At 41.7% G+C, this 23,046-nt stretch overlaps 1 protein-coding gene and 1 long non-coding RNA gene across 2 annotated transcripts in view; one reads left to right on the top strand and one right to left on the bottom strand.

Annotated features, from left to right (window-relative positions):
- The window catches only part of LOC141049569 (uncharacterized), a 93,369-nt gene that overhangs the window by 49,132 nt on the left and 21,191 nt on the right, over positions 1-23,046 (bottom strand). The window lies entirely within an intron of this gene.
- Positions 5,260-23,046, top strand: part of ASIC1 (acid sensing ion channel subunit 1) — a 523,004-nt gene continuing 505,217 nt past the window's right edge. The window contains exon 1 of the mRNA XM_073546130.1: positions 5,260-5,777. The gene's annotated coding sequence lies outside the window, so the exon portion shown is untranslated. The remainder of the gene's footprint in view (positions 5,778-23,046) is intronic.

Raw genomic sequence — 23,046 nt, 5'->3', positions numbered from 1 at the left:
TAGTCTATACTGTCCACATTCATAGGACAGCGTCAGACTGAAAAGGGACACACAACCGAAACAACCAGAAGTTAAAGAATTCTTACATTTCTTGAAGGAGTAAGAGGATCAGCACAACAGAGATCTGTCAATAGCACTGTCCATATTTGTTCTTTCATAGGGAATACAAGTATTTTATAAAACGGGAGATCTGACTGGCTTTTTTAAAATGGGAAGCATCTATAAAGTAGACGATGCTGTTGTATAATTTTGTAAATGTAGATACACCAGTTTCATGAGTCATCACATTATACAATAGATATGTTTACTGTATTATTTGGCCTAGAATAAAACTAGAAAAGAAAGGTCTTTCCGATCAACTCATCTATTTCTTCCTGAATTTATATATTATACAAATAAAACAATCTCAGTTTGGGAAAATGACCACCCTCTCCTGTCTTATTGCAGTCAATTTCAAGGGAAATGGAAACAAAGCATATTCATAATTACTAAGGTTTATCTAGTGCTAACAATCATTTAGAATGTCTCTTCGTTAAACAGTATATGTGTGAAGTCCTAAGGGGACCTAAAAGTTTTTATGCTAGAAAAGTGCTGTGAAATGTTTGAAAAAACACAATTTGCGCAAACATTTTGAAACTTTTAGCATTTTAACGCAACTTTGAAACAGCAATGACAAAATGGGAGGGACTGGGGTGGAGCCAGGGCAGGACATCGAGTTGTTATGTCCGCCCATCAAATTCTGCAAAAGTGTTGGTGCTTCTAATGTTAGAAATTCTACTTCTGTCTCCGACTAGACTAACATTTCTGGCGTGGCACACAGAGGCGCATGCCACTGAGAAGATGCACCAAATTCATTAAGTGGAATGCTCCTTTTTATGAACTCGGCTTTTTGTACTCCAGCCAGCCATTACAAGTTTCAAAGATATAAATGGTATCTATTCTATGTTTCTCAACATTCTTAAGTGCCTCCTACAAAACTATTGACATCAATGTACCCCCTAGATTATGGTAATACATAGCACTGCCTATTAAATGTGATTCCCCCTTAAATATGGCATGAACCTTCTGGGGTACATAGATAAGAGGCTGATAATCATTAAAGGGGTTGTCCACTACTAAGACAACCCCTTGTGATCTCAATGTTTGATGCTGATAAAATAAATACAGCTATACTCACCTCCCGTGCTGGCGTCGTTCCAGCGGTGTTGGCACGTGTGTTCCCGGGGCTCACGTGCAGTTATTATGTCAAATGAGCTCTGCGCCTCATCAGCGCTGGCATCACTGGCCTCACCTTCAGACGTACTGAACATCAACAGGAAGTCAGGGCTGAGGCTGCTTTCTGACTCTTGATGTTCGATTTGTCTGAAGGTGGGACCAGTGATGCCAGCACTAATTGGGTGCAGGGCTCACGTGACATAATTTCACACGAGCCCCGGGAACACGAGTGTCAACAACACAGCTGGAACGGCATCATTTTATTGGCGCCAAACATTCGACTTGAGAAGGGGTTGACCTAGTAGTAGTAGAACTAAACTACTAAACTAAACTATCCATTCAAATGAAGCATAGTACTTACTGTGCTCTTCTTAAAAAAAAAGAAAACAACTGGAATAATTAGGAAGCAGTTGGAGTAAAATACAAGCAAAGTCTGGTCACTTTGGACCTATAATAATAATAATCTTTATTTTTATGTAGCGCTAAGATATTCCGCAGCGCTTTACAGTTTGCACACATTATCATCACTGTCCCCGATGGGACTCACAATCTAAATTCCCTATCAGTATGTCTTTGGAGTGTGGGAGGAAACCGGAGAACCTGGAGGAAACCCACACAAACATGGGGGAGAACATACAAACGCCTTGCAGATGTTGTCATTGGTGGGATTCAAACCCAGGACTCCAGCGCTGCAATGCTATCTACTGAGCCACCGTGCTGCCCAATTACTGATAGGTCTGCTTTAATGACGCAGCATGGACAATAATACTTATAAATGAGTAGCAGAATGCGCAGGTCTTTCAATGGGACTATACTCTATGAGTAATGTGAAGAAGAAATGCATAGGATTTTCTATGCAAAAATGATGGATAGATGCAACAACCAGGTTTTTCCACAAAGGTAACATTAGAAAGATATTTTGGTGAGAATTTGGCGGACGTGGTATAAGATGGCACTATAAATGGTAAAAGTAATGTGAACTGGGACTATAAATAAAAGAAGTAATATGAAGGTCTTTCCATAGGACTGAGGATAAATGATTGGGGTGATGTGCAAGCATCTCCAAACCGTGAATGATAGAAGCAGTGCAAAATTTTTCTTTAGAAAGGTATGAGGTCACATTCAGACGAACGTGATGTTTCATGTACAAAAAAAATGGTCATCAGTGTTTTTCATCCGATTTTCATCCTTGTTTGGTCAGTGTCATTTTTTACCATCAAAGTTTCATCAGTGATTTTCATTTAAGAAAAACAATAAATAAACTACAAAGCTTTTCCCATTAATTACAATGTTAATCACAGATTGCACTCTGATGCCATCTGTGTTTTTCACAGACACATAGAATTGTATGGATGATTTAAAATAAAAAAATCTCTGTAATTTTTTTGTGGACACACATTTGTTTTTAACAGATCTAATCCAAAAACCGCTTCAAAAACACTTTTCCTCTGATTGTTCCTCTCCTGGTTTTGGTTTACAAATACTGAGGTAAAATACTGACCAAATACTGAATGTGTGAATGTGGCCTAATAGAGGCATGTCAGTGTGTCACCACTTCTGCATTTTTCACCCACCCCTGATTTTGGCTTACAAATACTGAGGTAAACAGATTTGTTCTCTATTTCACATATACGGGTCATGTGCAAAGATTAGACCATTATGGATAGAGGTTGAGTCCTTGGCTGGTCAAATTTTAAATATTAATGATTTTATTTTAACCCCTCAGTTGGCCTTACTCTCTGTGGGCATTGATCAGTTCAATCCATCCTTAAGACATCTTATTCTTCACTTTTTTTTAGTTACCAAAAATAATATTGCTTTTTTTTGGAAGTCCCCTAATATTCCCTCATTACAAGATTTAATTAATAAAACTTCTTTACATAAATCTTCTGAAAATAAAATTGCTATTTCAAATTACTGCTTTAACAAATTTGCTTGTAAATGGAACCGTTGGATAGAACGATTTCCATAAGGGCATTGTTTTTTATTTCTAGTTTATATTTGTGTAAAATATTTTGACTATGTTTTTGATCTGACAAATATCTATCTGTTCTATGTATTTTATGGATTGACTGCATGACAATGCATTATTTCCCTTTCCCCCTACCCTTTCTCTTTCATTATAAATTTTAATAAAATTTATTGGAAAACAAATACTGAGGTAAAATACTGACCAAATACTGAATATGTGAGCATGGCCTAATTTTTCACCCACTCCTGGTTTTGGCTTACAAATACTGAGGTAAAATACTGACCAAATACTGAATATGTGAGCATGGCCTAATATAAACACGTCACCACTTCTGTATTTATCATCCCCTCATGGTTTTGGCTTACAAATACTGAGGTAAATAAAATACTGAGGTAAAATACTGACCAAATACTGAACGTGTGAATGTGGCCTAATAGAAACACGCAGGTACGGACTGGGAATGAAATTCAGCCCTAGCATATGAAATCACACAGGCCCAGTCCCATCCCCAAGCCCCAGATGGGATTTATTACTAATATTACCCTGGATGGTGGAAAGCAGGATTTACAAGACCAATATTTCTAATGATACCCATGGCCTGCTGGGGTAAGTAGCGGAGTCAGCGACTTTGTGCTCCTTCACTACTCTTACAGTATGGGTGTCTTGAGAACACCAATTCTGCTAACAACATAGCAGACAAGGCGGCCCATGACCAGACAGGCCCCTCTGGCATTTGCCAGAATTGCCAGATGACCTGTACAGCCCTGGAAACACGTCACCCCATTTCTGCATTTTTCACCCACTCCTGAATTTGGTTTATAAATACTGAGGTAAAATACTGACCAAATACTGAATGTGTGAACGTGGCTTAATAGAAACATGTCACCACTTCTGTATTTATCACCCACTTCTGGTTTTAGCTTACAAATAACTGAGGTAAAATACTGACCAAATACTGAATGGGTGAACTTGGCTTAAAAGATGCTGGCGGTGAAGATGCTTCAGAAAACAACTTTCTTGACAGTTTTGCCTGGGAAAACTGGATGGCTGCACCAGTGCCTACAAGATGCCATGTGCATACCCTAAGTCTATGTGCACACGCTGCGGTTTTGGCCGCAGCGGATCTGCAGCAGTTCTGCAGACAGTGTACAGTAGCATGTAAGTCTATGGGATTTACAATCCGCTGTGCACACGCTGCGGATTTTTAACTGTGGAAAAGCTGCGGTTTTGAATCCGCAGAAAGAAATGACATGTCACTTCTTTTCTGCAGATTCTGCTGCTCCATTGTAGAGATGATAAACCGCAGGCCAATCTGCAGGTAAAACCGCAGGTCATTTTACCTGCGGTTTTACCTTCGGTTCCACAGATACAAATACGCAGACCAATCCGCAGCGTGTGCACATAGCCTCAGGGTGTGTGCTGACAGAGTTTTTTGAGGAAATTTTTGAGCAGAAACTGAGTGTAAACTCTCCAAATCCTCCTTGAAAACTCAAAACTAGTGAAAATCATAGAGGTTTTGCTCAGTTTATGCTCCAAAAACTATGCACAGACTCTAAAAAAGTTTCTGCTTGACAAACTTGTTGGATTGGTCAACCTAAAAAAATTCCATGTGAACAAGAGTGCACAGGTCCTAATAATGCTGGCAGTGAGCACAATGAGGTTGTGTGATGTCTGTGGAGTTTAGAAATAGGAGTAATACTATCCGTTTCCTTGGCAGTAGTCCTGATGCATGTGACAAGTACCATATGTGAGTTATGACGTAGGCCGTGATTATGCTCCTAATCAGTCCCGATAATTCATCCTGGAGACAACTGTTGGGGCGGCCCACTTATAGAAGCCGTATAGAATGTCCCCTATGAAGGAGTCTTCCCATTGATCACCACTAACCCGCTACGATTAAGCCAATAGCTGTGATCACTACGCAATGTCAGATCATTCGTCAGATCGGATCTTGCAGTAATTATTTCTATGACCGGTCATCTTCCGCCGGACCGTGGAGATATCCGTACGGGTGGACCCCGCCATACCGAAGTGTGAATGGCAGAAGTGGCTTCTTGCAGCTGGGAGTATGAATGACTGAAGTGTTGCTGGGCAGGTCTCCGTGTAGGGGCTTGGATGACGGAGATTCTGGTGTGAGGGGATACGGATGACGGGAATCGGTGCTGTGTGATCAGGCTCAGGCCGGTAGGGGTTAATCGCTCCTGTATTGGTCCTAAACAGTGGCGGCTTCTTGCTGCTATGGGGAAGCAGCTGGTTTTGGGGGAAGGGAGCTGGTCACATACACTCACATCCCAGTAATGAGGAGATAGACGCATGCAAGACACAGAGGGGACAGACATCGCCACACAGGCGTAGCGCAGCTCACACTGGCACACTGCTACTGAGGGGCTGACAGGGACATCTCTGCCTCTCTGTCTTTGTGCCTTGCAGCCGGTGTGTGTGTGTGTGAGCGCCTGCAGCAGGGTGTTGTGTGTGTGAGTCTGCGGTAAGGTGTGGGGGTCCTGTGTTGTCTCTGCGGTGCGGGGGGAGTGCTGCTATATGCGATCTGTCTCCTCAGTGCAGAGTGTGATCAGACTGGCCCTGCCTGCAGGTGAGTGCTGCTGTGCTCCAATGTCTAGCACACAATGCATGTATGTTCAGCATTGATCACCTTCTCCCAGCATGTCAGCCTCCCCGTCCTCAACGTGCATCATCCAGAACGTGCACCCTGCATGCATACATGGCCAACATCTGCATCTGTATATGTGAGTGAGCCAGAGGTGACATGCAGCCGGCTCTGTAGCCTCCCCATCACACACACTCATCATCCAGCTCTGCATCCACATCCACATCATGGTGTTGGGGCAGATAGTGCGCACACTGGGGTTCCGAGTTGTGTCACTGTATAGGGGCTCAGTCAGGAGTCGGCACCAGGGTCCTGGCTTATTCATATGCAAATTGCCTCTTCATATTGCATATTGCATATTATTTTCCCAGAGGAGCATTGCACGGCGAATAAGTCTCCTTACCTTGACAAGCCACAGCTGGCATGTCACTCTCCGCAAGGAGAAACCTTACTTCTTAGACCCTGGCTTATTCATAGTCATTTAGATGCGATGTGGGGAGTTGGCGTCTCTTTGATGTTACTAATCCTGGCATCACATGTAGAGCGCTGATCACATTGTGGAGGTCTGTGATCACAGAGTCCAAAGTCTTTCATGCATTGAGTACTATGGGGGGTTGCTACCGGCTGTACTGGGAAAACTTAAAGGTTAAGGTGTTTTTTCCATCGATATGGGTAGGAGTGCCAGTGCATTCAGGAGGGTAGCTAAGTCACTCATGGAGGGGAGATGTCCCATCCACATCAGTGCTATCTCCTATCCTGGCATGTCCAGGCTGCCCGTGCATGTACCTGTACCAAAAAATATATAAAGTGCTCTCAGTGAGAGAAACAAAATAGGAATGTTGTGGGTGTGATACCTTTTAATGGCTAACAAATAATAGTGAATGTTGTTACAAAGCAAGCTTTCGGGACTGCTTACATCCCTTCATCAGGCTGATATGACCAACCACTTTTTTCGTTGTACCTGTACCAGTCATGGTTCTGTATCTGTGTACGTCCCTTCTTAATTCCTATGCACTTATAGCTATTAATGTGCAACTGTATCTTATAGACACCTGCTCTGCATGTGTGTGTCTATTCTTCTTTCTTGGATATCACTAGTTCAGCTGTGTTATAACAAGGTTTATTAATGTGTAAAACGATTGTTTATTTCAATGACACTAAGAACTAATGGACTGTATTAAATCAATCAAAAAGTATATATTTATATATATATATTTATATATAATATCTATATCTCTTTATATATATATATATATAGGAATATATAAAAAGTTCAGTATATTGTTGATATATTACTGTGCAAATTGTATTGTATGGAAGTTCTTGTAACATATTATTATTACTGTTATAAATAGCCATTTATAGGGGACAGATAGGAGGTAAAATTTTATTAGATCTATAAGGAATATATAGCTATTTGTAAACATGTTTCTTACATAGGGATATGCTTATGTACGGTTGTAGCAGTGCTGAGTGTGTAGCGAAGCTGAGTTTGTCGTTTGGTATAATCACATTACACGGTGCTCTCTGTGTTTCCATAAAGCTGTATTATACCAATAGACACCTACTGCCCTAACACTAATATGACAATGCAAGAAGTAAGCTCAGCTCTGCTACATATGTGTGTGCATCCAGCCCTGCAGCCACACAGGCTGCCTCCCTAGCCCCAGTCTTAATTTGCAGTGTTGTGTTGGAGTCACACACTGAAGTGAGCTTTGATCCTGGACTGTTCACTGTCCCAATCTTTCATCCCTCACTGTGGGAGTCTTTAGCCACTTACATGTAATACTGTGTGGGCAGGCTGGGTTAGCATTCCCTGGCATGTGGCAGGAACTGGAGCTGATCAGTTGTCCTACGATAAATGACAGGATTTTAGAAGAGATCAGGAAAAATACCCCACAGAACCATCCCTTTAAGTGCTACCATTCGCGCTGTGCCCACATGATCACTACACTGCAATTACAGCGACCATTAAAGGGACCTGAAAGCTAAAGCTGGCAGATCACAGAAGTAAAACCTGCGTAGAAATGACATTTTTCAGTTATTTTTTTTTTTTTTTAGAGAGAAGTGATATAACATGGTGACAAAAAACATTTTTAGATTTACAGCCATTACAGCCATTGAAGAGTAACACAGCCAGTCTCTCTGCAGCCTGAATGGCTGATAACAGAGAAAATACATTCCACAGCTCACAGGGAATTTATATGAATACTTGAATCAGAGAAACTGAATATGGAAATTATTTAGACAGAGATAAAGAGTCCTTCCTCATTGCACAGAGCCATATATCATGGGCTGACTGCCCCTAAAACCACACGGGTCACTATGGAGGCCGCTTAGTCATCACTTCTTATTTCTCTCTCATTCTTTTACCTATCTGTATTTACTGTATCAGTAATAATATCGCAGGCAATGGACCAGTACTTCTTCTTAGCGTTACTAACACTTTTAGTTACTACTACTGTTTCTTATAGCTACTAATACTAATATTACTACTTCTATCTACTGCTGCTGTTACATAGAACATCTACTACTAATTTTACCTATAGTTACCAATACTATTACAGTACTTACAGATACTACGCATATTCCATATAGCTTCATTAATAATATGTAATATATATACTGCTGTTACTTATAACTATTACTACTACTACTACTAATACTACCTATACCTAATACTAATAGCTAGATCTACTACTATTACATTTAATACCTACTGCTAATATTACTTATAGCTACTGCTAGTAATATGATATATTAGATCTACTAACATTACATACCATTTTTCTACTACTACTTGTATCTACTACTAATTTTAGCTAAAGTGTTTCAGAGAAAAGCTTAACATAAAAGCTGCTGGAGAGAAGCCACACAGGAAACTAGTCAGACAGGGGGGTCCCTAGCAGCTTCTCCCCGCCTGCTTTACTTGTGTGACAGGTCTCTCCTTGGATGCATGTATTGGGTTAGACTGTTTATTTCAAGGGTTACTACAAGGCCGCAAGAAGCCTCCGTGGACCCGCCTGTCTGACTAGTCTGCGGTGCGTGCTGCTTTGCCTTTGACAGCATTTCAAACACACCTGGCCGAAATCATGCAGTCAGTGTCTGATACATGCTGTCTGTAGATCGGGCAGCGTGTATCCGCTCTCAGGTTCTCTTTAAAGTCAGTGGCCCCATCGGTGCATACACTTGAATCTCATTTTTCAGAGATACTAACATTGTAGCTACTACTATTATCTACAGTTGCAACTACTAATATTACCTATTCTGTCACCACATTATCTACAGCTATTACCTGTAACTTCTACTACTAATATCACTTATACACAGCTGCTACTATAACCTATAGTTGTAACTACTAATATTACCACCAGCTACTACTGGTATTACTTATAGCTGCTACTACTTATATCACATATAGGTACTGCTAATATTACTTATAGCTACTGCTACTTATAATACTTATCTACTAATAGTAATATTATTATAGCTCCTGCTATAGCTACTACTACTACTTGTATAGCTACTACTAAAATCAATTCTCTACTAGTACTATTACCACAAGCTACAGTTACTACTTATACCCATATATACTGCTACTAACATCACCTGAACCCCTTTATCAGCTGGGGGAGATAAATGGCTCATAAGTGGAAAAGGAATCATATTTCCTGATAAGATATATTACAAAGCTTTTTTATCTTTGCTTCTACTATTGATTTATGCAAAGATTGTTGAAATGACAATGGCCAATTAACCCCATGTACAGCGCATGTCTCTCCCTTTGATGTGGGCTCCAGCACTGAGCCAACATCTTTTCAAGCACGTCAGCTGATTTCAACAGCTGAAATGTGCCCCTGACAGCCACGCGGGTGGAATCGTGATCCACCCACAGCTGTTAACCTGTTAAATGCCGCTGTCAATCTCTGACAGCGGCATTTAACATGGTTGCGCTGGAAGCATGTGACTAATCCCCCCCATCGGTGCCCGTGTCACATTACCACAGGTCGCCAATGGGTTGGCATGACAGCCTGGGGTCTGCAGGAGACCCCTGTGGTTGTCATTGCTGAATAGCTAAGAGTACTGCACAGCGGTCGGCGTTCATAGCGAGTGAGCATGAAGCCCTGCTGTGTGGAGCATAAGCAATCGAATGATCTCAGATTCTAGCCTCCCAAATCACCCCCCATTGCCCTAATCAAAATAAAACAATTAAAAAAATACACATATATGGTTCAGAATCGCATGATCTATCAATGTATAAAAAGAATCCGATCGGTAAACAGTGTAGCGAGAAAAAAGTAAAAATGCCAGAGGTAGTCAGCGGAAATGGTCTTCCAACAGTCTTGAAGGAATTCCCAGAGATGCTTAGCACTTGTTTGCCCTTTTGCCTTCACTCTGCGGTCCAGCTCACCCCAAACCATCTCGACTGTGTTCAGGTCTGGTGACTGTGGAGGCCAGGTCATCTGGCGTAGCACCCCATCACTCTCCTTCTTGGTCAAATAGCCCTTATACAGCCTGGAGGTGTTTTTGGGGTCATTGTCCTGTTGAAAAATAAATGATGGTCCAACTAAACGCAAACTGGATGGAATAGCATGCCGCTGCAAGATGCTGTGGTAGCCATGCTGGTTTAGTATGGTTTCAATTTTGAATAAATCCCCAACAGTGTCACCAGCAAAGCCCCCCACACCATCACACCTCCTCCTCCATGCTTCACGGTGGGAACCAGGCATGTAGAGTCCATCCGTTCACCTTTTCTGCGTCGCACAAATACACGGTGGTTGGAACCAAAGATCTCAAATTTGGACTCATGAGACTAAAGCACAGATTTCCACTGGTCTAATGTCCATTCCTTGTGTTCTTTAGCCCAAACAAGTCCCTTCTGCTTGTTGCCTGTCCTTAGCAGTGGTTTCCTAGCAGCTATTTTACCATGAAGGCCTGCTGCACATAGTCTTCTCTTAACAATTGTTGTAGAGATGTGTCTGCTGCTAGAACTCTGTGTGGCATTGATCTGGTCTCTAATCTGAGCTGCTGTTAACCTGCGATTTCTGAGGCTGGTGACTCGGATGAACTTATCCTCCGCAGCAGAGGTGACTCTTGGTCTTCCTTTCCTGGGGCGATCCTCATGTGAGCCAGTTTCTTTGCAGCGCTTGATGGTTTTTGCCACTGCACTTGGGAACACTTTCAAAGTTTTCCCAATTTTTCGGACTGACTGACCTTCATTTCTTAAAGTAATGATGGCCACTCATTTTTCTTTACTTAGCTGCTTTTACTTGCTATAAAACAAATTCTAACAGTCTATTCAGTAGGACTATCAGCAGTGTATACACCAGACGTCCGCACGACACAACTGATGGTCCCAACCCAATTTATAAGGCAAGGAATCCCACTTATTAAACCTGACAGGGCACACCTGTGAAGTGAAAACCATTTCTGGTGACTACCTCTTGAAGCTCATCAAGAAAATGCCAAGAGTGTGCAAAGCAGTAATCAAAGCAAAAGGTGGCTACTTTGAAGAACCTAGAATATAAGACATATTTTAAGTTGCTTTACCCTTTTTTGTTAATTATATAATTCCACTTGTTAATTCATAGTTTTGATGCCTTCAGAGTGAATCTACAATTTTCATAGTCATGAAAATAAAGAAAACTCTTTGAATGAGAAGGTGTGTCCAAACTTTTGGTCGGTACTGTATATACAGTATATATATATTACTGCTATGCTACTTACTAACCACTTTTTAAGGCGCACATGGTATAGGGCAGGGAGATGGAAGTAGCAGTAGGAACATAATTGCTGGTATCAGGTGCCTGTCTCACAACTGGAAACAATAAAACGGAAGGGAGAAGTATTTTGTGCTGCCCATGGTTAAAGCAGCATGAATTTGCTGACATGTTTATTTCCTGTGGATATGAACTGATTCCTGACTAGGGCTAAACTAAGACTTTTTTTAATGACTATTTTTATAGGAAAATCTAACCTTTAGGTTACGCTCTGACAATGAGTTTTTGATGAATTTTTTATGTTGATGTTATTAGGTAAATTATGTTACTTGTTATTTTTTACACAAAAGAATCCCACAATACAATTAAGAAGTGGAAGTCAGAGAGTTTTTAAAACTAAAATCACATAATTTTATTGAATCAGTAAATAAACAACAAAGTATATACACCATAAAAGGCCAAGGGTATACAAAAACAACATAGTCAGACTATTTGCGTGACATAATCACCAATGATCAGCAGTTTTATTAAGAAACTGACATGAAATGTCAATGCTTCCTGCTGCCATAGAAAAGTTAGGGCATACAAACAAATGGTGACCGCCCATCTGACCATTCTGATTATTCAGTACTCATCATGGATAAGAACAACTTGAGGAGTCTTTTACCCATCACTAAAAGCTGATATGATATCCTTTGTCATTATTATATTGACTCCATCGTCTCTTCATGTAATTGGAAGAAGGTTCTTGAAAGAAGAAATTTTTTCGAAAAAAAATTTTTAAAATTTTTTTAGAGGGTTCTTTGTATAGGGACTTTTTTATACTTAAAATATATGTGTTGTATAGTGTTTGCACTACAGTAAATATATATTATTGTATGGATTATTATTAGGCACTGTTTATTCATTTTATTTTGGTATTATGTTGTCACCTTATTGCACTTTTATATAATTTTTCATTGTATTACGATGGTATTAGTTTCTGTGTGTTTGCCTGCTTTATTGATTAGTAGGTCATATTATGGTTTCAGCACAATTTTATTATTAATTACTTCATATAACTACACTTATATTTTCTAGAGTATGGTTAATATTCATTCACTCCTGCATCATTTGTCACATGTTTTGGTATGATTTTAGTTTATTTTGTTTGATGATTGTGAGTTGATATTTTTTATACGCCAGCTTTGGGTGATGTGCGCATGCCTGATGGTGTCCCTGCTTGAGGCTTTCACATAGTGCCCGCTAAGTTTGCGGCTAGCGTCAGGTTGCTTAGCAACCGGCCTCTCTGCACTCTGGGAGCGCCGAGTGATAGCCTCTGGTTTTAAGCCGGGTTGCGTCCACGCATGCGCCGCCTCCTTATTCCACCCACATTTTTCATATGCTATTCAGCAGCAACCTATTTATTTTACAGTTACAGTTACAGAGTCATTTAGCGCATTGATCCGGTATTAAACACAGTGATATACGCGCTGTCCATTTATGGTGTGTAGTGTTTTTTGGACGGTGTTTCCAGGACAGAGCGCATGCGCTATGATGTCACTTTATGTGGCGTTCGTTTTTATTGGTTGCTTACGATATATATATACCAACGTCAGATAAATCTAGCCACGACTCCTGAGGAAGCCACGGCGTAACGCGCGTAGGGGCGGCAGGCCTGAACAACGGTTACAATCACAACATGTAAGTGTAGCTTGTCTAATATGTTACATTCAATTGTCGGCCATTTTTTAGGCATTCATGTGTAGTAGCTCATGTGGTCAGATGGGCGGTCACCATTTGTTTGTATGCCCTAACTTTTCTATGGCAGCAGGAAGCATTGACATTTCATGTCAGTTTCTTAATAAAACTGCTCATTGGTGATTATGTCACGCAAATAGTCTGACTATGTTGTTTTTGTATACCCTTGGCCTTTTATGGTGTATATACTTTGTTGTTTATTTACTGATTCAATAAAATTATGTGATTTTAGTTTTAAAAACTCTCTGACTTCCACTTCTTAATTGTATTGTGGGATTCTTTTGTGTTTACAATTTTGTGAGTTTGCTATTTCCTATTGGTAGGGATATGTGTATCTAATTTGTTATTTTTTACGTGCATTTGATCAAGTTTTTGATACTGCAAATTTTGTCTCTTTTTTGGTGTGTCATGTTTTAAATAAAGCAACTTTGTTTTTGATACTTCCTGGTATTTGACTTTCACAAAACTTTATTGATACAGTCATGTGGGGATTACATGTGTTTTAATGTATTTCTTTAGCGGAAAAGCACTAAAAACGCATATGCGTATTTTACCTGTAGGTTTTCTGCATCTAATGTGACTCTATGGGGGAAAACCCACACATAAAACTCAGTGTGCAAAAGAAATTGACATGATGCAGATTTGAAGCACGCACCGCAGGTCAGTTTACGCAGTGTTAAAAAGAAAAAAGAAAAACAGAGTAAATGATATTTCTGTAAATCCCCTCCACTTTGCTGGAACTGTAAGATGCTGTATTTTTTCGCACAGAGGAAGATGCTTCAGGAAAAAAACAGAAGTATTTTTCCTGTAGTGACTTCTTGGCATCTTTTTGGTTGTTTTATCAGGTACATTGACCCTGACATTTTTTTTATATGTCTTTAAAGTAGTGAGCCGAAAGCCATTAGAAGAATGGTCAGGTCACTTCTTTTAGCCTGTTCTCAGCTTTCACAGCCTTAGAGAGTTAAAAGAAGTTAAAAAGACATAACATATGCACAACAAGTTGTTTTGACATTGCAGTGCATATCTTCTTTCTTAAAATTTTTGAAACGCTTTTTCAGGTGATTTCCTGAGCAGACTGTGGCAGTCTCTGGGTGGTTTATTGCTTCATAAACCAATATGCGTAAAATAGTAACAGAAAAAAGCCTTTCTAGCTCAAATCAAAAGAAAAAGTCCAGATAAATTCCTTTGCCAGTATGGCTCCCCTCTTCTAGGTCAAACACATGCAGCAGCTTTCGCAGGAGCTTCAGTCTGGAGGCTTCTTCCCTCCAAGCAACACATACAGAAAAAAAAATGGCTAGACATTTAATATCCCAGCCACACCCTTGAGGTGGAGATATGGTGAATAGGCATCCTGTCCATCTCTTAGGCCTGTTTCACACATCCGTTTTTTGCGTGAAAAAACGGATCCGTTTCCGTTTTCCCGCAAACGGATACAAACGGATCCATTTTTTTGACGGATCTGCGGTAACCGCTAATGGAAGTCTATGGGACCAAAAAATGGATCCTCCAAAAAAATGGCGGATCCGTTTTTTAACGGATAACGACGGATTTGGACGGATTTTAAAAAACGGAAGTGTGATCCAGGCCTTCCCTACTCACCTACAAACCCGCCCATAACATGGTCGATTAACTCCTACAGTACCTAGCATGCTGAAAAGAAACTAATGGGTTTCTGGATCACGGAAGACAGCAATCTTTGTGACACTTATCTCACCAAACAGCATGTAGCCATTAAAAAAAGAAAGAAACTCACTAAAAAATAATCACCGACCATTGAGTGCCTATAGCATCTGTAGTGCTTGAGGTGAATCCATGTTAACAGACTACAAACAAGCTGTGTATAGTCTGATTTTGTCATCCATACTCTGGCCTATATTTTACGCTATAATATTGTCCCTTCATAATAAGGCCATGTGGGTTGAGTCATAGGTGTACCTCATTGCTTACATCAAGAGGGTAAATATCTGTTCTGTTCAAGTGATCATCACACAAGTCACAGCTTCATAAAAGAGAGTAATAAATATTGTAAAAAAGGTTAAAAAAAATACTTTTAGTGCTTAAAAAAAGTAAAAGAAGCTCCATAAAATCCAAGTTTTCCCAATAAAAAAAATTGTTTAACCTGACAAAATAACACATACTGTAAAAAAATACTATATAATACTATATCATTATTTATCCCTCAAGTTGAATGCCACAAAATATATGAAAAAAGCATTGCCATAATTGCTATGTTTTTGTTCCTACAAAGAATTAAGAAAAAGTTATCAAAAAGACATATCTACCAACAAATAGCTCCATTAAAAGTTTCCTGAAAAAAATAAGCCACAGCACAACTTTCTACAGACAACAAAAAAAAGGCATGGAAACCCCCCCCCCCTCCAGTAAAAATATTTTCATTATTTTTTTTTCATGTAAATGTAGAAAAACATAAAAACCTATGTGAAATGGGTATCATCAATATTGTATCGACCAGCAGAAAGAAAGTTAACGTTTCAATGAACACTGAATGGTGTGTTTTTTTTTAATCCAGGATTGGAATTTAATTTGTTCATTGCCCAAAAATGTGATAATAACTGATCAAAATGTATGTAGCAATAATGCTACCACTGAAAACCACATATTATGGTGCAAAAAATAGACCCTCAAACCACTACAGTGACAAAATATGTAAAACCTATGGCTCTCATAAAATGGCAACACAAATTATTGTTTCTCAAACAGTTGAAGTAAAAAAGTAATAAAAACTATATAAAACTTTATGATGAATTAGGCATCGCCATAACAGTACTGACCCACAGAATAAAGTGTTTTTTATAGCATGTAAACATGCTTTTTTTCCTTAAAAATTGCGGTCTAATTATGTGCTAAAAGCGCTTGATATAGTTATATCGTACCTGCTTATTTAGTCATAGGGGTGTGCTTCATTTTATTGAGTCATTGTTGGTGCCACCCAATTTGAATAATGCTCTCAGGGTTGGGCTGACGTAACTCAAATCCACTTTCAAAAATCTTGCGCTGTTTATCGTAGATCCGCGCTTGCGCAGTGTCGATCGGGGAGCCACGCATGCGCAGTGATGAGAGGCTTCCCTCGCTTGCGTTGTGACAGCTTCGGCAGCACAGTCAGTAAAGCTGGGTAGTGCACACAGGTTCAGTGCGCATGGAAGGCTCCCTGATTGACACTGCGTAAGCGCCTGTTTATGATACACTGCGCAAGCGCAGGATTTTTCAAAGCGGATTTGAGTTGAGCAGTGGCGTAGCTAGGGTTTTGGTTCGGGGGGGCGAAACTTCTGAGTGGGCCCCTAACTAGGTAACTTTGATTACAACTCGGTGACGCACCCTAATAGTGGATGTAGGAGCTGACTGAGCTGTTACTGAAAGTAATCCCTATATAAAGACCAACATGGATATTACCGCAATATGGTCATGGGTAGATAACAGTCCTACAGAACATATGTGATTACTGCACAGGTGTAGTTGTCTTACCGCTGTCGTTCTTTCTGATGGAATCGGTCACTTTTCACGTCTTTTCCATCTGGCCCAGACCAACATGATGACTCCTCCAGCCACGAATCGGCTACAGAGAATACAACAACGACACGTTTCACTTCTCATATTCCAGCCCCATCACCATGTATCCCCAACCTGCACAAACCCCTCATCCTGCTGATACCCCAATACTGAGCCACTGCTGCCGTATGTGTCCCTATTACTGCACCTGATACCCCAATGCTGAGCCGCTGCTGCCGTATGTGTCCCTATTACAGCACCTGATACCCCAATGCTGAGCCACTGCTGCCGTATCTGTCCCTATTACTGCACCTGACACCCCAATGCTGAACCACTGCTGCTGCCGTATGTGTCCCTATTACTGCACCTGATACCCCAATACTGAGTCTCTGCTGCCGTATGTGTCCTTATTACTGCACCTGATACCCAAATACTGAGCCGCTGCTGCCATATGTGTCCTTATTACTGCACCTGATACCCCAATACTGAGCCGCTGCTGCCATATGTGTCCCTATTACTGCACCTGATACCCCAATACTGAGCCTCTGCTGCCGTATGTGTCCTTATTACTGCACCTGATACCCCAATACTGAGCCGCTGCTGCCGTATGTGTCCCTATTACTGCACCTGATACCCCAATACTGAGCCTCTGCTGCCGTATGTGTCCTTATTATTGCACCTGATACCCCAATACTGAGCCTCTGCTGCCGTATGTGTCCCTATTACTGCACCTGATACCCCAATGCTGAGCCGCTGCTGCCATATGTGTCCTTATTATTGCACCTGATACCCCAATACTGAGCCGCTGCTGCCGTATGTGTCCCTATTACTGCACCTGATACCCCAATACTGAGCCACTGCTGCCGTATGTGTCCCTATTACTGCACCTCATACCCCAATGCTGAGCCTCTGCTGCCGTATGTGTCCTTATTATTGCACCTGATACCCCAATACTGAGCCGCTGCTGCCGTATATGTCCCTATTACTGCACTTGATACCCCAATACTGAGCCGCTGCTGCCGTATGTTTATATTACTGCACTTGATACCCCAATACTGAGCCTCTGCTGCCGTATGTGTCCCTATTACTGCAGCTGATACCCCAATACTGAGCCTCTGCTGCCATATGTGTCCCTATTACTGCAGCTGATACCCCAATACTTAGCCGCTGCTGCCATATGTGTCCCTATTACTGCACCTAATACCCCAATGCTGAGCCACTGCTGCTGTATGTGTCCCTATTACTGCACCTGATACCCCCTATACACACACGGCTCTGCTCCACACCCTCTATACACACACAGCTCTGCTCCGTACACGCTGTACACATGCGGCTCTGCTCCGTACACCTTATACACACCTGGCTCCGCTCTGTACACCTTGTACATACACGGGTCTGCTCCGCCCACATGCGGCACCGCACCATACACCTCGTACACATACGGCTCAAATCCGTACACCTTGCACACATGGCTCCACTCCGTACACCTCGCATACACGGCTCCACTCCGTACACCTCGCACGCACACGGCTCTGCTCCGTACACCCCATACACACACGGCTCTGCTCTGTAAACCCCGACCCGTACACACTTGGCTCCGCTCCATACACAAACGGCTCCGCTCACCCCATACACATGCAGCTCCGCTCCTCTGTACACCTCATACATGCATATCTCGCTCCACACCCCCTATACACACACGGCTCTGCTCCGTACACGCTGTACACACACGGCTCCGCTCCGTACACCTCATACACACCTGGCTCCGCTCTGTACACCTTGTACATACACGGCTCTGCTCCGCACACTCGCGGCTCTGCACCATACACCTCATACACATACGGCTCAAATCCGTACACCTTGCACACACGGCTCCACTCCGTACACCCCATACACACATGGCTCTGCTCTGTACACCCCAACCCGTACACACTTGGCTCCGCTCCGTACACAAACGGCTCCGCTCCTCTGTACACCTCATACATGCATATCTCTGCTCCGTACACCTTCTACACACATGGCTCCGCACTGTACACCTCATACACACACAGCTCTGCTACATCCACCCTGTAAACCAATCCTGTGCCCACACAGAAAGTTACTTCACCTCATCCATCACCATGACAACCAGCACAGCAGAGCCCTGTGCTGAAGCCCCTGATCATGTGACCCCCTGACTCCGCCCCTCCTGTGACCTCATCACAGGTCCTCTGCGCACAGAAAAGCTCAGGACGACGTTGCTGGCTGTGAGGTGGGGGGCGCACTGCTGGCATCGGGGCCCCCCACCGCCTTCTCAGGGGCCCATAGCAGCTGTGCGGCAGAGTAGGGAGATCAAATCTCCCTGCTCTGCCACAGAATGTAACTGTATGGGCGCGCTGTGCACGCCGATACAGTTGCAGTAGCGTAGCTCAGTGGGCCCCTCAGAGCTCGGGGCCCGGGGCGACCGCCCCCTCTGCCCCCCCCGGTAGCTACGCTACTGGAGTTGAGGAAAAAAATGTTAGTGATACATATTGCATCACTACTGATGCACCTTACATGCTAAAAAGGACATGACAGGTTCCTTAACACTTTACTTGTGCAGCACATAAATAATATAAAATTGAAACTAGATTTGCTCTTTCTTTTTTTTCTGAATAAAGAAATAAAAGGAATCTGTCACCTCATTTTTGCCCTATCAGCTGCCGGCACTGCCACGAGGGGCTTATCTACAGCATTCTGTTATGCTGTAGATAAGCCCCTGATGTACCCTGAAAGATATGAAAAACGAGTTATATTATACTCACTCGGGGTTCTGGTCCGATGGGTGTCGCGGTCGGGTCCGGCGCCTCCTATTTTCTAGTGATGCCGTCCTCCTCCTTACTTCTGCCGCGACTCCTGCACAGGCGTACTTTATCTGCCCTATTGAGGGCAGATATAGTACGCCCTCAATAGGGCAGATGTAGATAAGCCCCTGATGGTGATGGCTGCATCTCATATCAGAAAAATTAGGTGACAGATTCCCTTAATAAAAAGTTGGATAATAAATTATATATACTTCAAACTGATAGATACAACTCATCCCACAAAAAAGCAACAAGCGCACATACAGCTACATCAACATAAATATAAAAATATTATGGATCCACTATGGGACACTTAACAAGACCAAAAAAAAATGAATAAAAAAAGGAATAAATGCTGAACAAAAAATCCCACTCATCATGTAGATGGCAGCAATAATTTAGCCAGTGTGAAAAAAGGATATTCATGATAACAAGTATCCATGATGTCAAAATAATTACTCCAAAAACATGTTGAATCTCTAATAAGTAATAATATCACCATCATCTTCACTGCAAACTCACAGCTGGGAAAAGCAAACTGCGGTGTGATGAGGATCTGCTGCTCTCCCGACATTTCTTGCCCTCCAAATTCCTATGGAACATACAGTAGTTTCAGAAGACTTTGCCTTGTACTCTCCCTCCGTTATTCCTCCTGGAAATATATAACTAAACTGACAACTGAGCAATAAAATGATCCTTGTCATCAGGTCTGTCTCACAAAGGGTCCAAACAGACTGCGACATTCCACGATGGCAAGTGTAATGATAAAATTAATTTGACAAATTATTTATACATTTCCAAAAGAAATAAGAGGGGCGAGATGTCTGTCTTAAAGATAATGTAGTAGAATTATTTGTCTTAAGTCATTAGGGATTTGAGAAGAATGCCATAATTACAGTGGGGCAAAAAAGTATTTAGTCAGTCAGCAATAGTGCAAGTTCCACCACTTAAAAAGATGAGAGGCGTCTGTAATTTACATCATAGGTAGACCTCAACTATGGGAGACAAACTGAGAAAAAAAAATCCAGAAAATCACATTGTCTGTTTTTTTTTCATTTTATTTGCATATTATGGTGGAAAATAAGTATTTGGTCAGAAACAAGCAAACAAGATTTCTGGCTCTCACAGACCTGTAACTTCTTCTTTAAGAGTCTCCTCTTTCCTCCACTCATTACCTGTAGTAATGGCACCTGTTTAAACTTGTTATCAGTATAAAAAGACACCTGTGCACACCCTCAAACAGTCTGACTCCAAACTCCACTATGGTGAAGACCAAAGAGCTGTCAAAGGACACCAGAAACAAAATTGTAGCCCTGCACCAGGCTGGGAAGACTGAATCTGCAATAGCCAACCAGCTTGGAGTGAAGAAATCAACTGTGGAAGCAATAATTAGAAAATGGAAGACATACAAGACCACTGATAATCTCCCTCGATCTGGTGCTCCACGGAAAATCCCACCCCGTGGGGTCAGAATGATCACAAGAACGGTGAGCAAAAATCCCAGAACCACGCGGGGGGACCTAGTGAATGAACTGCAGAGAGCTGGGACCAATGTAACAAGGCCTACCATAAGTAACACACTACGCCACCATGGACTCAGATCCTGCAGTGCCAGACGTGTCCCACTGCTTAAGCCTGTACATGTCCGGGCCCGTCTGAAGTTTGCTAGAGAGCATTTGGATGATCCAGAGGAGTTTTGGGAGAATGTCCTATGGTCTGATGAAACCAAACTGGAACTGTTTGGTAGAAACACAACTTGTCGTGTTTGGAGGAAAAAGAATACTGAGTTGCATCCATCAAACACCATACCTACTGTAAAGCATGGTGGTGGAAACATCATGCTTTGGGGCTGTTTCTCTGCAAAGGGGCCAGGACGACTGATCCGGGTACATGAAAGAATGAATGGGGCCATGTATCGTGAGATTTTGAGTGCAAACCTCCTTCCATCAGCAAGGGCATTGAAGATGAAACGTGGCTGGGTCTTTCAACATGACAATGATCCAAAGCACACCGCCAGGGCAACGAAGGAGTGGCTTCGTAAGAAGCATTTCAAGGTCCTGGAGTGGCCTAGCCGGTCTCCAGATCTCAACCCTATAGAAAACCTTTGGAGGGAGTTGAAAGTCCGTGTTGCCAAGCGAAAAGCCAAAAACATCACTGCTCTAGAGGAGATTTGCATGGAGGAATGGGCCAACATACCAACAACAGTGTGTGGCAACCTTGTGAAGACTTACAGAAAACGTTTGACCTCTGTCATTGCCAACAAAGGATATATCACAAAGTATTGAGATGAAATTTTGTTTCTGACCAAATACTTATTTTCCACCATAATATGCAAATAAAATGAAAAAAAAACAGACAATGTGATTTTCTGGATTTTTTTTTCTCAGTTTGTCTCCCATAGTTGAGGTCTACCTATGATGTAAATTACAGACGCCTCTCATCTTTTTAAGTGGTGGAACTTGCACTATTGCTGACTGACTAAATACTTTTTTGCCCCACTGTATATACTATATATAGGAAGGAGAGAAGTCCGGCTTTCAGGATCGCGCTGTTCCAGTCCAAAGTTCACAAGGAGTTAATCCAAGGACCAAGCAGTGATTATAACTTTCTTTTTATTCCAAAAACTCTACGCGTTTCGTGTACACACTGTACACTTCCTCAGGAGCAAAGTTACCAAGGTACCTTGTGAACTTTGGACTGGAACAGCGCGATCCTGAAAGCCGGACTTCTCTCCTTCCTATATATGCAATTCTAGTGACCGGCTGATTGCTGCAGTTCATCGGATACTACCCATTTGTGCTTATGGTTGTTGTGTTCCACACAACTGAACCAGGTGAGTGGATCCATATCTGTTGAAACGTTTATATCATTGGATAAGACCCTATTGTGCGCTTCTGTCTCCCCCTTTTTTATAATTATATACTACAACATTTCTTTGGGTCAAATGACAAATTCTGTAAGGCCTCATTAAGGCTTCCGTGATTTTTCTTGTCTAAAAGTCTAAAACTATGGAACATTATTCATCACTGTTTTGGATCCAAGTTACCATTAGTGGTTTTTACTGATGAAAAAAAAAATGGCAAAGTGTCTCGTATCCAGTACAATGTTAATCGGTGACAGCACAAAGATTGCACATTAATTCGATTGATTTGCTGTCCCTGATTTTCACCGACCCATTGACTTGTATTGGTAATTTTGTTTTATAACTTGGATTAAAAATGGACATCTCTCTGTGATGTTTTGCGGACCACTCAGTCTGAAAAAAAACATGGCCATGTGAATAGCAACATAAGCTCTAATGGATATGTTTCTATCCGTGTCAATCAGACATCCATGAATCGTGTGTGTTCTATTTTGTTATTTTATCGGATAGAATACAGAACCCCCCCAAAGTCTATAAATTCATTCACATGTGCTTTTTTGCAGACCGACTGTCAGCAAAAAAATCTCAAAGACATGTCAGAT

The sequence above is a fragment of the Dendrobates tinctorius genome, unplaced genomic scaffold (assembly GCF_039654945.1).
Source record: "Dendrobates tinctorius isolate UK_male_01 unplaced genomic scaffold, ASM3965494v1 ptg000145l, whole genome shotgun sequence".
In the NCBI taxonomy this organism is placed as follows: Eukaryota; Metazoa; Chordata; class Amphibia; order Anura; family Dendrobatidae; genus Dendrobates; species Dendrobates tinctorius.
The sequence above is the reverse complement of the archived record's forward strand: the minus strand, read 5'-3'. Positions and strand labels throughout refer to the sequence as shown.